This window comes from Pan paniscus, chromosome 15 (genome assembly GCF_029289425.2).
Source record: "Pan paniscus chromosome 15, NHGRI_mPanPan1-v2.0_pri, whole genome shotgun sequence".
Taxonomy (NCBI): Eukaryota; Metazoa; Chordata; class Mammalia; order Primates; family Hominidae; genus Pan; species Pan paniscus.
In genome coordinates this window covers 94,121,448-94,134,248 of record NC_073264.2, presented here as the reverse complement: position 1 = coordinate 94,134,248, position 12,801 = coordinate 94,121,448, and the positions used below count along the sequence as shown (strand labels likewise).

The 12,801-nt window shown below is 51.5% G+C and overlaps 1 protein-coding gene across 4 annotated transcripts in view; it reads left to right on the top strand.

Annotated features, from left to right (window-relative positions):
• Positions 1-12,801, top strand: part of ITPK1 (inositol-tetrakisphosphate 1-kinase) — a 177,873-nt gene that overhangs the window by 141,679 nt on the left and 23,393 nt on the right. The gene's annotated exons all lie outside the window — the stretch shown is intronic.

Here is a 12,801-nt window from a genome sequence, read left to right as displayed (position 1 = left end):
GGAACTGACTATCATGAGACAGCATGGAAGTAACCGCCTCCATGATTCAGTTACCTCCCACCGGCTCCCTCCCATGACATGGGGATGATGAGATTTGGGTGGGGACACAGCCAAACCATATCATAGTCCAAGTCCAAAGGCCTGAGGACCAGGAGAGCTGATGCTATAATTTGTGGTTCTACCGCAGGAGACTGATGTCCCAGCTTGAACAGGGAGGCCAAGTGAGTGAATTCTTTCTTACCCTTCCTTTTGTTCTATTCAGGCCTTTGACTGATTGGACAGGGTCCACCCATGTTGGGGAAAGTAGTCTGCTTGACTCAGTTTAGCAGTTCAAATGCTAATCTCATTCAGGTACACGGAGAACAATGTTAACCAAATATGTGGGAACCCTGTGGCCCAGTCAAGCTGACAAGAATTAAGCGTCCCACCATGGCAGGCCTGCTGTGTTCTAGGCTCTAGGGCAGGTCCCAGGCACACAGAGATGAGCAAGGCAGGCATAGTCCCTGCTCCCACCTAGCCTCCCGCCTCATCTGCCTCCATCAGGGAGGAAGGAACTGGGTACTGGGGCAGGGGCACCCAAGAAGCCTTAATGTCAGAGGAACTGGGTACTGGGGCAGGGGCACTGCCTGGGGCACTGAGCCTGCACCCTGTGGCGGAGCTTGATTGAGAAACTGAGCAAGGCTCATTTTGCCCAGAGCTTGGGAGGAGGGAGGCATAGGCAGGCCCTTGGCCATGGAGGACTTCAAGGCTGGCAAGGAGTCTGGACCTGATTCCGAAGGCCATGGGAGCCATAGGGGAGCATGGAGCAGCGGCTCAGCCTTAGGCTGGGCTTTACAGGTCACACCTCCCGAGTTCTCCCTTGCCCCCTCGCAACAGCATGAGGCATGCCAACACTCAGGAGATGCCACTTCCCTACCCTCTCCTCATGGTGGGTCCAAGGGAGGAGACACAGTCCTGCCCTAGCCCCTGTGCCCTGAAGCTGTGAAGTCACTGCTTAGTCCATGTGGCAACGGCCTGGCCTTTGCTCACACCCCCACTCCTCCTGTGACCACAGTCCTCATGTGACCCTTCCTTTCCTTAGTGAACCGGACGGCTGGGCAGCACCCAGTCCTGCTGGGGAAGACTCACTCCAGGCTGCCTTTCAGTGACACAGGCCCCGTGGGCCTTTCGCCATTGGCCTTGAGTGTCCTCAGCTCTGAGTTCCTCAGTGCCTAAGCAGCACGGGAAGTGCCTTCTCTCCTCCCTTGTCCCACGAGGGCACCTGAGAGGGCCACTGTGTCCTTACGCCCGATGCCCATGACTGGGGAGCTCCTGAGACTGTGCACCTTGGATTGGAACCTGGGCTCATAGCTCTGTGTCCTACATGTATGCATCGCTGCACATGCCTGGCCTGCCCTAGGCCCTTGGGGTTGCTGCATTAGCTACAAGGGGCTGCGAGGCTGAGGGTCCACTGCTCCTAGGAGCCAGGCAGGGCTGTCACAGATTTTCAGGTGGCTTCCAGGAGCCAGGCTCTTTGTCCTGCATCCCCAGGGCATGCCAGCTTCAGGATCTGGAACTTTTAATGTCTTCACAAACAAAACGCAACATGTCATTCCAGTTTTATCTCATCCAGGACTGTTCATAGACCTTTAACACACGATGATGTCACTGCCATCCAATCGTTTCCATCCTTTCTGAAGCCCCCAAATCCCCTACAAATCCAGCCCTGCTCAGTGCCAGCCCCTGCGGGGGCCCCACCCTCCAGGGGCCCCCAACTTCAGGGAGAGATGAGTCACTCATCCTAAGCGAGAGGGACAGTTCGGAGGTGTTAGGGATGTACCCTGGAGGCACAGGGCGAGGGCAGCTCCTCAGCATAGCCAGAGGGATCTGGTGCTCTGCCAATCTGTAGGAGGGCAGGGTGGGGGCCTGGGCAGTCAGGCACCCCAGAGGGGCATGGAGGGGCCCTGCCTGCGGGCAAGGCACATGACTTTCTAGGATGGGATGCCTGGAGTCCTCCAGCCGGGCCACGTGGACAGGACCTTGTGCTGTGGTGGTGAGGGTGCACCCAGCCCCTCTCTTCTGGCTCTAAATCCCTTCAGATCGGGACCACTTCTGTCTCTCTGTCGCTTGCATCCCGGGGCCTCTCACCCGGGCCCTTCCTGGCATCCCCCTCCTGGCTCAGGCCTGTGCCGCCCTCCCACCCACGTGCCTGTGAGTTGACTGTGGGTGTTACTGGGTGGCTGCCATCGTCATCGCTGGCCAAAAAGCCATTTGGGTTGTTTCCAGAGCTGCTGTCAGGCTGGAACTTGGTTCACCCAGATGCACAGAACATCTTCCCTGTCTAGAATTCAAGAGCATGTGGCTCCCGCCCCCTAACTGCATAACCACAGAGGGAAGGTGACTTTGGATGATGAGTCCAGGGCCTGAATGAGTCCAGAGCACTTGAACTTACAGATGGGCTGGCCAGGCTCTTTCCGGTCCTGCCACAGCCATCTTCAAGGCTGTTCCAGACCCACAGCGCCACAGGGTGGCCAGGCGGGAGATTGCAGGCCCCTCCTCCTTCCTTCGCAGGCTGTGCCAACACTGGGCTTCCCTCCTCCTTTTGTTTCCAGTGCTTACGGCTCACTTATCCCATCCATCAACTTATCTTCACACGTGCACATGTGCCAGAGAGATGGTTCTTACTGAGGCCTGCCTTCTCCTGTCCCCAAGGAACATACTGCCTAGTTACTGAATCAGAACCCATATATGAAAATTTAATAGCGTACAAGAGGTAAACAACAAAACTCGGTAGCAGTGCCAGAAAAGGTACTAGAAAAACGTGACTGTGGGTAGGAGTTGCAGGGTGAATGCCGCTCGAGGCAGCAGCATGGGACAGCGTGTTCTTGGGGGCTCTGCAGAACAGCTGGGATTCTGTGATGCTTGGAAGAGCAGGTGTTGCCAAGTGAGGCATGGAACGGGGACCATCTCAGAGATATAGTGGGGACAGTATATCCACCTGGCACAAGGGTTGGCTGGGAACGATCTTGGGTTGTGCGGTCAGAGAAGAGTTGGGCGTGGTGGCTCATGCCTGTAATCCCAACACTTTGGGAGGCCGAGGCGGGCAGATCACTTGAGGTCTGGAGTTCAAGACCAGCCTGGCCAACATGGCAAAACCCCGTCTCTACTAAAGACAAAAAAATTAGCCAGGTATGGTGGCGTGATCCTGTAATCCCAGCTACTTGGGAGGCTGAGGCAGGAGAATTGCTTGAACCGGGAGGGGGAGGTTGCAGTGAGCTGAGATCACGATGCCTCTGCACTCCAACCTGGGTGACAGAGTGAGACTCTGTCTCAGAAAAACAAATAAACAAACAAACAAAAGAGTTGGGAAGTATATTCATTTGCTTGGGCTGCATGACAGTGCTGCATTTAAACAACAGCAATGCACTGCCTCCCATTTCTGGAGGCAGAGGTCTCAGATATGAGTGTTGGCAGAGTTAGCTTCTTCTGAGGCCTCCCTCCTTGGCCTGCAGATGGCCGTCATCTCCCCACGTCTGCACATGGTCTTCCCCTGTGTGTGTCTGCGTCCTAATCTCCTTATAAGGACACCAGTCCTATTGGATTAGGACCCACTCTACTGACTTCATTTTACCTCTTTAAAGACCCTATCTCCCAGTGCAGTCCCGTTCTCAGGCATGGGGATTGGGGCTCAATATCAACTTGGAAACAGCGCTCAGCCCATCACAGGAAGGTACAGAGTCAGGCTGCGGAGGCCTGGAAAGACTGTGGGCTTCACTCGCGGGGCATGGACGCCTTGCTGGGAGCTGTCTCAGTACAGGTGAGAGCTGTAGGATGGTGGTTTGTGGGCAGAGGAGCTTGTGTGCGGAGATGATGATTATGGAGTGAGGGGACCAACAAGGGGCTTCCTGGATTAACAGACTTCAGGAACATCGATTCCAGGAGCTGGGAAGAGGTTGCGGTGCTGGGCCACAGCCCTTGTTCCATCAGTGTCCCAGGAAGGCAGGCCAGAGCAGGCTGGGGGTGCTGTGCTGGTGGGTACCAGGCACCCCGAGGAGGGTGGGCATCCATGGAAACAGGGCTGGACAATACGATTCTCAGTCATTCCGAATGCCCCTCATGGGCGTGGCCTCACCGCATCCATGCAACCACCCCGGGAGGTGGGCAGCATTACTGGCCTAGTTTACAGATATCAGATCAGAGCATTGGCGGTCCCAGTCATGGCAACTGGGCTGGCCCTCCTTTTGCTTCCTGGGCTTTCCCTGCCATGACAGCTTCCTCCCTGCAGTGTCCCTGTCTTCCCTGGCCCTGGGCATTGTGGCATCAGTGCTGGGTGCCCCTGTTCCTTCGCGTGTTACTGACATTTGACCTACTTCTTGGACCCTCCCCAGCAGACCTTGCGTATGACGGTCCAGGTGATGACGACAATAGTACAGCGAGTTTTTCATGCACACCTGCTAGTGCCAGGGTTTAAACATGAGGCCCATCCTCAGCATCTGCTGGATGCTGGCCACCTCTGAGTGAGGGCAGTGGGACCACGACGATGAGTGGGGGAGGGGTAACAGCCCTCTGAACCAGATGCTGTTCTAGTCCTCATTTTACAGCAAGGAAACTGAGGCATAGTGAGGTAACTGAGACAAAACAAGGCAAAATTTCTTGGCCAGGGTCATACGGCTGATATAAGATGGAGCCAGGATTCAAACCCAGACAGCCCAGGTCCTCTGTGGATCCTGCAGGGTGCCCAGTTGGGTGGGGGAGGTGGATGCATCATTAGTTGGCCAAGATGAGCAGCGTGGGGCCCTTGGATGACACAGCAAGGGGGCTGCTCCCAGGTGAGCAGGAAGAGGGTGCCTGACCCATATTGGAGGATAAGCAGGAGTCTCCCAGGCCATGGGTTGGTGCTGCGAGGGGTAAGAAAGGGCGTGTGGGGCTGAGATAGCTGCCCGTGCAGGGGCTCCAGGGCCTGAGAAGTCCAGGGGTGGGTTTCACTCCAACCCCCACTTTCAAAAGATGCTGTAAGGCTGGCCCGGTGGCTCATGCCTGTAATCCCAGCACTTTGGGAGGCCGAGGCGGGCAGATCACGGGGTCAGGAGATCGAGACCATCCTAACACGGTGAAACCCCATCTCTACTAAAAAAATATGAAAAAATTAGCCAGACATGGTGGTGGGTACCTGTAGTCCCAGCTACTTGGGAGGCTGAGGCAGGAGAATGTCGTGAACCTGGAAGGCAGAGCTTGCAGTGAGCGGAGATCGCGCCACTGCACTCCAGCCTGGGTGACAGAGCGAGACTCCGTCTCAAAAAAAAAAAAAAAAAAAGATGCTGCGAGAACTTAGATCCTGCTGACCCTGTCCCCAGTGCCCTGCTCTATCAGCAACACAATGGGGCCCCTTTTGCCCCAGTTTCCTGCCATATAATATGGGCCCCTAGGAACCGGGAGTGGCCCAGGAAGCAGGACTGAGCGCAGCTCTAAGAGCCGGTGTGGGAGGCACACATAGCTGGGGTCTCCCACGTGCAGGGGCGCCCTGGGATGTGGACCAGTAGCCACTGTTTGACACCTGCCTGCTCCCCTGAGGGCATCCCCCGCTGGGTGCCTGTCGTGTGCCAGGCCTCCCAGCAGCTCTCTAGGGAAGCAACACTCCCATTTTATAGAGAGGAAAGCAAGGCTCAGCAGAGTTAAGTCGTGTGCCCAAGGTTTCAGCTAGTGGAAGTTTGCCCCAGGTCCAGTGTCGGGCCAGCTGGCTTCAAAGCTGCCCCTTCAGGTGCTCATTTCCTCCTCCCTCCACCCCTGCTGTCCTCTCGGGTCCATCTGTTTGTCACTGAACTTTTGTTTTCTTGTAAGTTCTGTAGCTGCTACTGGTCGGATGAGGGAAAGGTCACCTGGTGGAGTGGATGGGTAATGAGGTGTGACGCGGGAGGCCAGCCTTTTCCTGGCTCTGCTGGTAACTCGTGTGGCCTTGAACTAGTTCCCTCCCCTTTCTGGACTTGTGGAAGCCTGTGGCTGGGACTTGCCCATCTCCACGTGCCCTCCCGCTTCATGGCGTCTGATTTGGAAAGGCAGAGAGGGAAGACGGGAGCATTTCCGTTTCCCAGGGGCTGATATTCACTCTCAAAAGAACACAACCCACCATCCAACCAAAGAAAGCCTCATTCCACCTCCCATCCAAAAATAAGGATGGTAGAGAAATAAGCAACAGTCGCCTTTTTCAGGGAACCAGAAATAGCCTCCCGGGCTCCCCGCTCTGACTTCCCGTCTTCATTCTGTCTCTATTCTGGGAGAAGAGCTGCTGGCGCCGCCACTGCGAGCTTCTCGTGATCGAGAGGGAGGAACCCCTGCTGTCGCTGTCCCTCAGGCAGGCAGAAGGGGCTTGTCTGCTGGTACTGAGATGGTGGGGGTGCACCTGGGCGCCACCTGCCAGTGAAGACAGCTGGGCCTGGTTCCTTCCCAGCCTCCCACTCAGCTGGAGCGTCCTCAGGTTGGGTCCAGTTCGTACATCCTAACAGCAGCAGGTTGGGCCTTTGCACCGGCTGTTCCCTGTGCCTCGCTGGCGCCTCCCCACCCCACCCCCGGTCTTTGGAAGGTGCCCCTCACCATGTTGTTCAAATCGCATACCCCACCTCTGCCGGCACCCTCATTTTGTGGTTAATGTTTCCCTGCCAGCTCTGGCCAGCTATACATTTCATTTATCTCTCTGGATTATTGTCTGGGTCCCTTCCACTAGAATGTAAGCTCCTCGAGGACAGGGATGCCTCTGTTTTATTTATTACTATATTGTTAGCTCCTGGAGTCTAGTAGAGGCTCAACATGTTTTTCTGTTGGTGAATGGTTATTGGAACAGTAGTACTCTACGTTTCTTATTTACTCCCACTTCATGGGTGTGTCGGGATGCTTTTGGCTACCAGAAACTGACTCAAGCGGTGCAGACATAGCAGCCTGTCATGCCCAGCAACCCGAGCGGGGGCAGCTCGGGATGCAAAACAGTCTGTGTCCACTGAGAGATGGGGTCCTTCCCAGCATGTGCTCTGTGGGCTCAAGACTGCCTTCAGCAAAGGCTGGTGCCCGAGCTTGGAATACGAGCTCATCCTAGCAGTATGGCTGGGCGAGTCTCAGTTGAGTCCCCACCCCACGCCAGAGCAGGAGTGGTCCAGGCAGCCGGTGTGTCTGCCGCTCAGAGTGTGGTCAGCAAGCTCCAGCCTGGGACGAATGAACAAGAATGACCATGCAGACCTCCCTGCTTTCCTGGCCACCCAATTCCTGCTCCCACCTAGGCTGCTGTCTTAACAGAGCCTGGGATTTCAGAAGGGTGGGGGTGTCTGGCCTGATGCTGGATGTGGCCCATTCTTTGGAAATGTCTTGTTCTTGCATTTCATCTGGACTCCAGACATCTCTGGAGGAGGATGGGCTCCCCTTGTTCCTTCTCTGACTTCACCTCAGACCCAGTGGGGATGAGGAACAAGACTCAATGCGTGTGTAGGGAGGACTGGAGGAGACCGTGGTTGTGAAGCATTTACTTAGCCCAGTGTCCTGCAGAGGGCAAGCACTCTGGATGACAGCTACTGCTACTAGGTTTTTTTTCCCCTTAATGTATTGATACAATTTATGTATCATACATTTACCTTTCTTTTTTTTTTTTTTTTTTTTTTTTTGAGACGGAGTCTCGCTCTGTTACCAGGCTGGAGTGCAGTGACGCGATCTCGGCTGACTGCAACCTCCGCCTCCCAGGTTCAAAGGATTCTCCTTCCTCAGCCTCCCCGAGTCGCTGGGATTACAGACATGTGCCACCACACCCAGCTAATTCTTGTATTTTTAGTAGAGACAGGGTTTCACCATGTTGGCCAGGCTGGTCTCAAACTCCTGACTTCAGGTGATCGGCCCACCTCGGCCTCCCAAAGTGCTGGGATTACAGTTGTGAGCCACCGTGCCCAGCCAAATTTACCTTTTTTAAGTGTACATCTAGTTCTGTAGTTTTTATTATATTCACAAAATTGTGCAGTCATCACTACTAATTCTAGAACATTTTCATCACCCCCAAAGGAATGTACCCATTTGCAGTCCCTCCCAGTTCCTTCCTTCCCCAGCTCCTGTCAACCATTAATCTCTTTTTTTGTCTCCATGGATGTGCCTGTTCTGGACATTTCAGATAAATGGAATCTTACAGTATGTGGTCTTCTGTGTCTGGCTTCTTCCACTTAGCCCAGTGTTTTTACGGTTCTTCCATGTTGTAGCATGTCTCAATACTTTGTTCCTTTTCATGGCTGAATAATATTCCATTGTATGGGTAGATCACATTTTGTTTATTCCTTCTGCAGTTGATGGGCTTCTGGATTGTTGCCCCATTTGGACTATGATGAGTAATGCTGCTATGAACCATTTTTAGGATTTTATGCGGACATATGTTTCCATTCTCTTGGGTATAAGAAGTGGAATTGCTGGATCATATGGTCACTCTGTTTAACTGTTTGAAAAACTGCCAGACTGTTTCCCAAGCTTCTGTACCATTTCTCTATTCCCACCAGCAATGTATGAGGGTTGGAATTTTTTCCATACCCTCAGCAACACTTGTTATTTTTGGTCTCTTTTATTATAGTCATCCTGGTAGGTGTAAAGTGGTGTCTCATTGTGGTTTTGATTTGCATTTCCCCGATGGCTAATAAGGTGCTTATTGGCCATTTATATGTCTTATTTTGAGAACTTTCTATTCAAATCCTTTGCCCATTTTTAAATAGAGATATCTTTTTAATTGTTCAGTTGTTGATAGTGTTTTATATATTTCGGATACTAGACGCTTCTCATGATTTGCAAATATTTCCCCCATTCTGTGGGTTGTCTTTATGTTTTCTTTATAGTGCTCTTTGAAGCAAAACATTTTAAATTTTGATGATGCCCAATTCTATTTTTCCTTGGGTTGCTTTTGCTTTTAGTGTCGTGTCTAAGAAGCCATTGCCTAATGCACGGTCATGAAGGTTCACATCTATGTTTTCTTTTAAAGTTTTGTAGTTCTAGCTGTTATAATGAGATCATGATCAGTTTTGAATTAATTTTGTATACGATGTGAAGTAGGGTTCCAACTTCATTCTTTTGCATGTGAATATCCAGTTGTCCGAGCACCATTTGTTGAAATGAATATTCTTTCCGCCCCTTGAATTGTCTTGGCACCCTTGTAGAAAATCAGTTGAGCATAGATGCACAAGTTTATTTCCAGATTCTCTGTTCTATTCCATTGATCTGTATGTCTGTCCTTAGGCTGGTACCACATTGCCTCAATTACTCTAGCTTTGTAATAAGTTTCGTATTGAGGAAGTGTGAGTCCTCCAACTTTGTTTTTCTTTTTCCAGATATTTTAGTGGTCCTGAGTCTCTTGCATTTTCATAGGAATTTTAGGACCAGCTTGTCATTTCCTGCAAAGAAAAAGCTGTAGTTTTGATGGCTATCATATTGAGTCTATAGATCAATTTGGGAGTATTGCCCACTTAACAATATTAAATCTCCTATTAATGAGCCTTGTGTGTCTTTCCATTTATTGAAGTCTTCTTTAATTTCTTTCAATGGTATTTTGCAGTTTTCAGTGTTTAAGTCTTACACTTATTTTTTAAATTTATTTCTTTTTGATGCTTTTATAAATGGAATTGTTTTCTTAATTTCATGTTTGGATTGTTCATTGCTGGGGTATAGAAATACAGTTGAGGCCAGGCATGGTAGCTCACACCTGTAATCCCAGCACTTTGGGAGGCTGAGGCGGGACAATCACTTGAGCCAAGGAGTTTGAGACAAGTCTGGGCAACATAGTGAGACCCCGTCTCTACCAATTAGTTGGGTATGGTGGTGCAGTTACTCAGAAGGCTGAGCGGGGAAGATCCCTTGAGCCTGGGAGTTTGAGGCTACAGTGAGCTGTGATCGTGCCACTGCACTCTAGCTTAGGCAACTGAGTGAGACCCTGTCTAAAATACATATATATAATTTTCTCTTTTTTTGATATGGAGTTTCGCTCTTGTTGCCCAGGCTGGAATGCAATGGCGTGATCTTGGCTCACGTCAACCTCCACCTCCCACATTCAAGCGATTCTCCTGCCTCGGCCTCCTGAGTAGCTGGGATTACAGGCGGGCACCACCACGCCTGGCTAATTTTGTATTTTTAGTAGAGACGGGTTTTCTCCATGTTGATCAGGCTGGTCTTGAACTCCCAACCTCAGGTGATCCGCCTGCTTTGGCCTCCCAAAGTGCTGGGATTACAGGCGTGAGCCACCACGCCAGACCCATAAATATAATTTTTAAAAATTAAAAAAATACAGTTGCTTATCATATATTGATCTTGTATCCTGCAACCTTGCTAAACTCATTTATTAGCTCTAATAGTTTTGGAGGTTTTTTAAATATGTGCATTCCTTGGGATTTTCTATGTATAAGATCCTATTATCTGCAAGTAGAGATGGTTTCACTTCTTCCCTTCCACTCTGTATGCTGTTTCATTTTTCTTGCCTAATGGCCGTGGCTAGAACCTCCAGTACAGTGTTAAATAGAAGTGGCAAGAGCAGACCTCCTTATCTTTTTCCTGGTCTTAGGGGAAGTGTCTAGTCTTTCACTGGGGAGTCTGGGTTTTTCTAGAAGGTTGAAGAAGCTCCCTTATTTTCCTAGTTTGTGGAGTGTTCTTGCCATGAAAGGGTTTTAGATTTTTTCAGATGCTTTTTCTGCATCCATTGAGATGATCGTGTGGTTTTTGTCCTCTATTGATATGGTGTATTGCCTCGGTTGATTCTGTGTGTTGACACTGCTATTGTTATGAGGTTTGCCACAGAGCAGAGTAGCATGCTGTCAGGAACCCCTTGAGCCAGGGAGCTCCATGGGCACTTTTTCTGTGAGGGAGGCTGTAGTCAACAGCAGGGGCCTGGGAGTCAGATGGTCTGGGTATGACCTCCTGGCTGTACCACTGGCTCACCATGGAACTCTATGCAGGGAAATGTCACCTCTGTGCCCTAGTTTCCTCATCTGTAAAATTCTCAGGGGACAGGAGTGCTTCCTTGTGGGGTTCTTATGAGGGTAAATGAGTTACTGTGTAACTACGTTGAACAGTTTCTGGCATGGAACACATGCAGTGTTTTGAGACATTGGCTACTGGCCACTAGTGACATTATGTAAAAGCTTGGATGGGCCAGGGTGGGGAGGGACAGTTGTGGAGGGCATTGAAATCTGGAAGCCAAGCTGATTCACCTGCTCTAAAAACTCCGGGGGGGCCACAGGGAGTCTGGAAGCTCTTCCAGGAGGTGGCCTGTTTGACCCCAGCAGCCTCCAAATCTTCCTGTGGGAGGAGGGGCCAAAGGTGGAGCCCAGGCTGGTGAGCGCCCGTCCGAAGCCTGCCTACGGCAGAACCCTCCAGTTTAAATTCAGGCCTGAGCACCATATCCTTTGGGACTGGGTTGCAGGGGCGGTGTGTTTGCAGCAAGGAGGCTTTTGCTCAGACTGCTTCCTCCCTTGACAGCCATGGAGGGCCTGCCAGGCCTCACAGCATTCCCGCCCTGCCTGGGGCCTTGTTTGGAAGATGGCTTTCAGCTGAGCACCAGCTCCCCTCCCTCCCCACCCTGACTTTCCTGACTTCCCCTCTCCTGTGCTGCCAGGTGAGCCTGGCTCCTTGTCCTGGCTCTGCCATTGACCACTGTATGACCTTGAGGCCTGTTTCTGGACACTGTCAGGGACCGCTGGGGATTGAACAGGCCTCTGTGCAGAGGGCCTGCAACACTGTCTGCCAGGGGCTCGGGAAACACTGGCTCCAGACCACCCTCCCAGTGCCCCAGAGAAACTGCAACCCCCCAAATCTTTCTGTTTGGAGTTTAGACTGTGAGGGTAGGAGTGGGGGAACGGGGGAGTGAGGATGAGGAGGGAGATAAAAGCAATTTTATATGCCCTGTGTAATTCTTGGCATTTGTTTTTATGAGATAAATGAGGCTGGATCTACCTTGATTTAATGTCCTGACCTCCTAGCCAGCCAAGTAGCTAGCAGCTCGAGACAGTCCGCTTTGCTCTGTTTACTTTTGGTTTGGTTTCCAAGCCTGTGGGTGGCAGACCGCCCCCGCCCCGCTCACACTCAGCCTTTCCTGGCCCCTGTGCCCTGAAGTACAGGGTGGTCCCACCTTTGTGGTCTTATCAGGGAAGGGGGACAATGACAAGAAACAATAATAACAAACCAGTAATTTCATCATCAGCAGAGAGATTCCAAATACATTTTGTTATCCCACAAAAAATCAGTTTACCCCTGCTCGGTGCCGGGCACGAGTCAGGATGAACAGAACAGGTCAGCTTTTGAGGGTTTTAGGAAGTTGGGCTCACCCTTAGAATCCACTGGGTGGGCCTGGAGAGGGGCCCAGGAATGCCAAGCTGTGAAGGGCGAGGAGGCATTGGCAGGGGGACCAGGCGCGGCCTGGGCTGGAGCATGCAGCAGAGATGCAGTGAGCGTGGTGGGGAGGCCACCTCTGGAGCTCCACACAATGCCCTCAATTATGTTAAGTAGTCTGCAGGTGAGGGGTCAGGCAGTGTCCATGTGGAAACAGTTGTGTCACCACCAGCTAGTTCTTTAATCTCTCTGACCCCAGTTTCCTCCTCATGGGATTATTTTGCAAACTGTGGAGGTGATGCCGGCAAAGCCCTCGGTACAGCGCCAGACGCATGCTAAGAGCTATATTGTCACTGCGATTATTATTAAGCCAGTGTATCACATGGTGGGAAAGTCTTTATTGAACCAGAAAAAATGGTCATGGCTTATGAAGTTAGGATTCAGGTTACAAAATTTGTACAGCTCTCTGTGTGTAAATGTACACGTGGCTAAAAGTCCACAGTG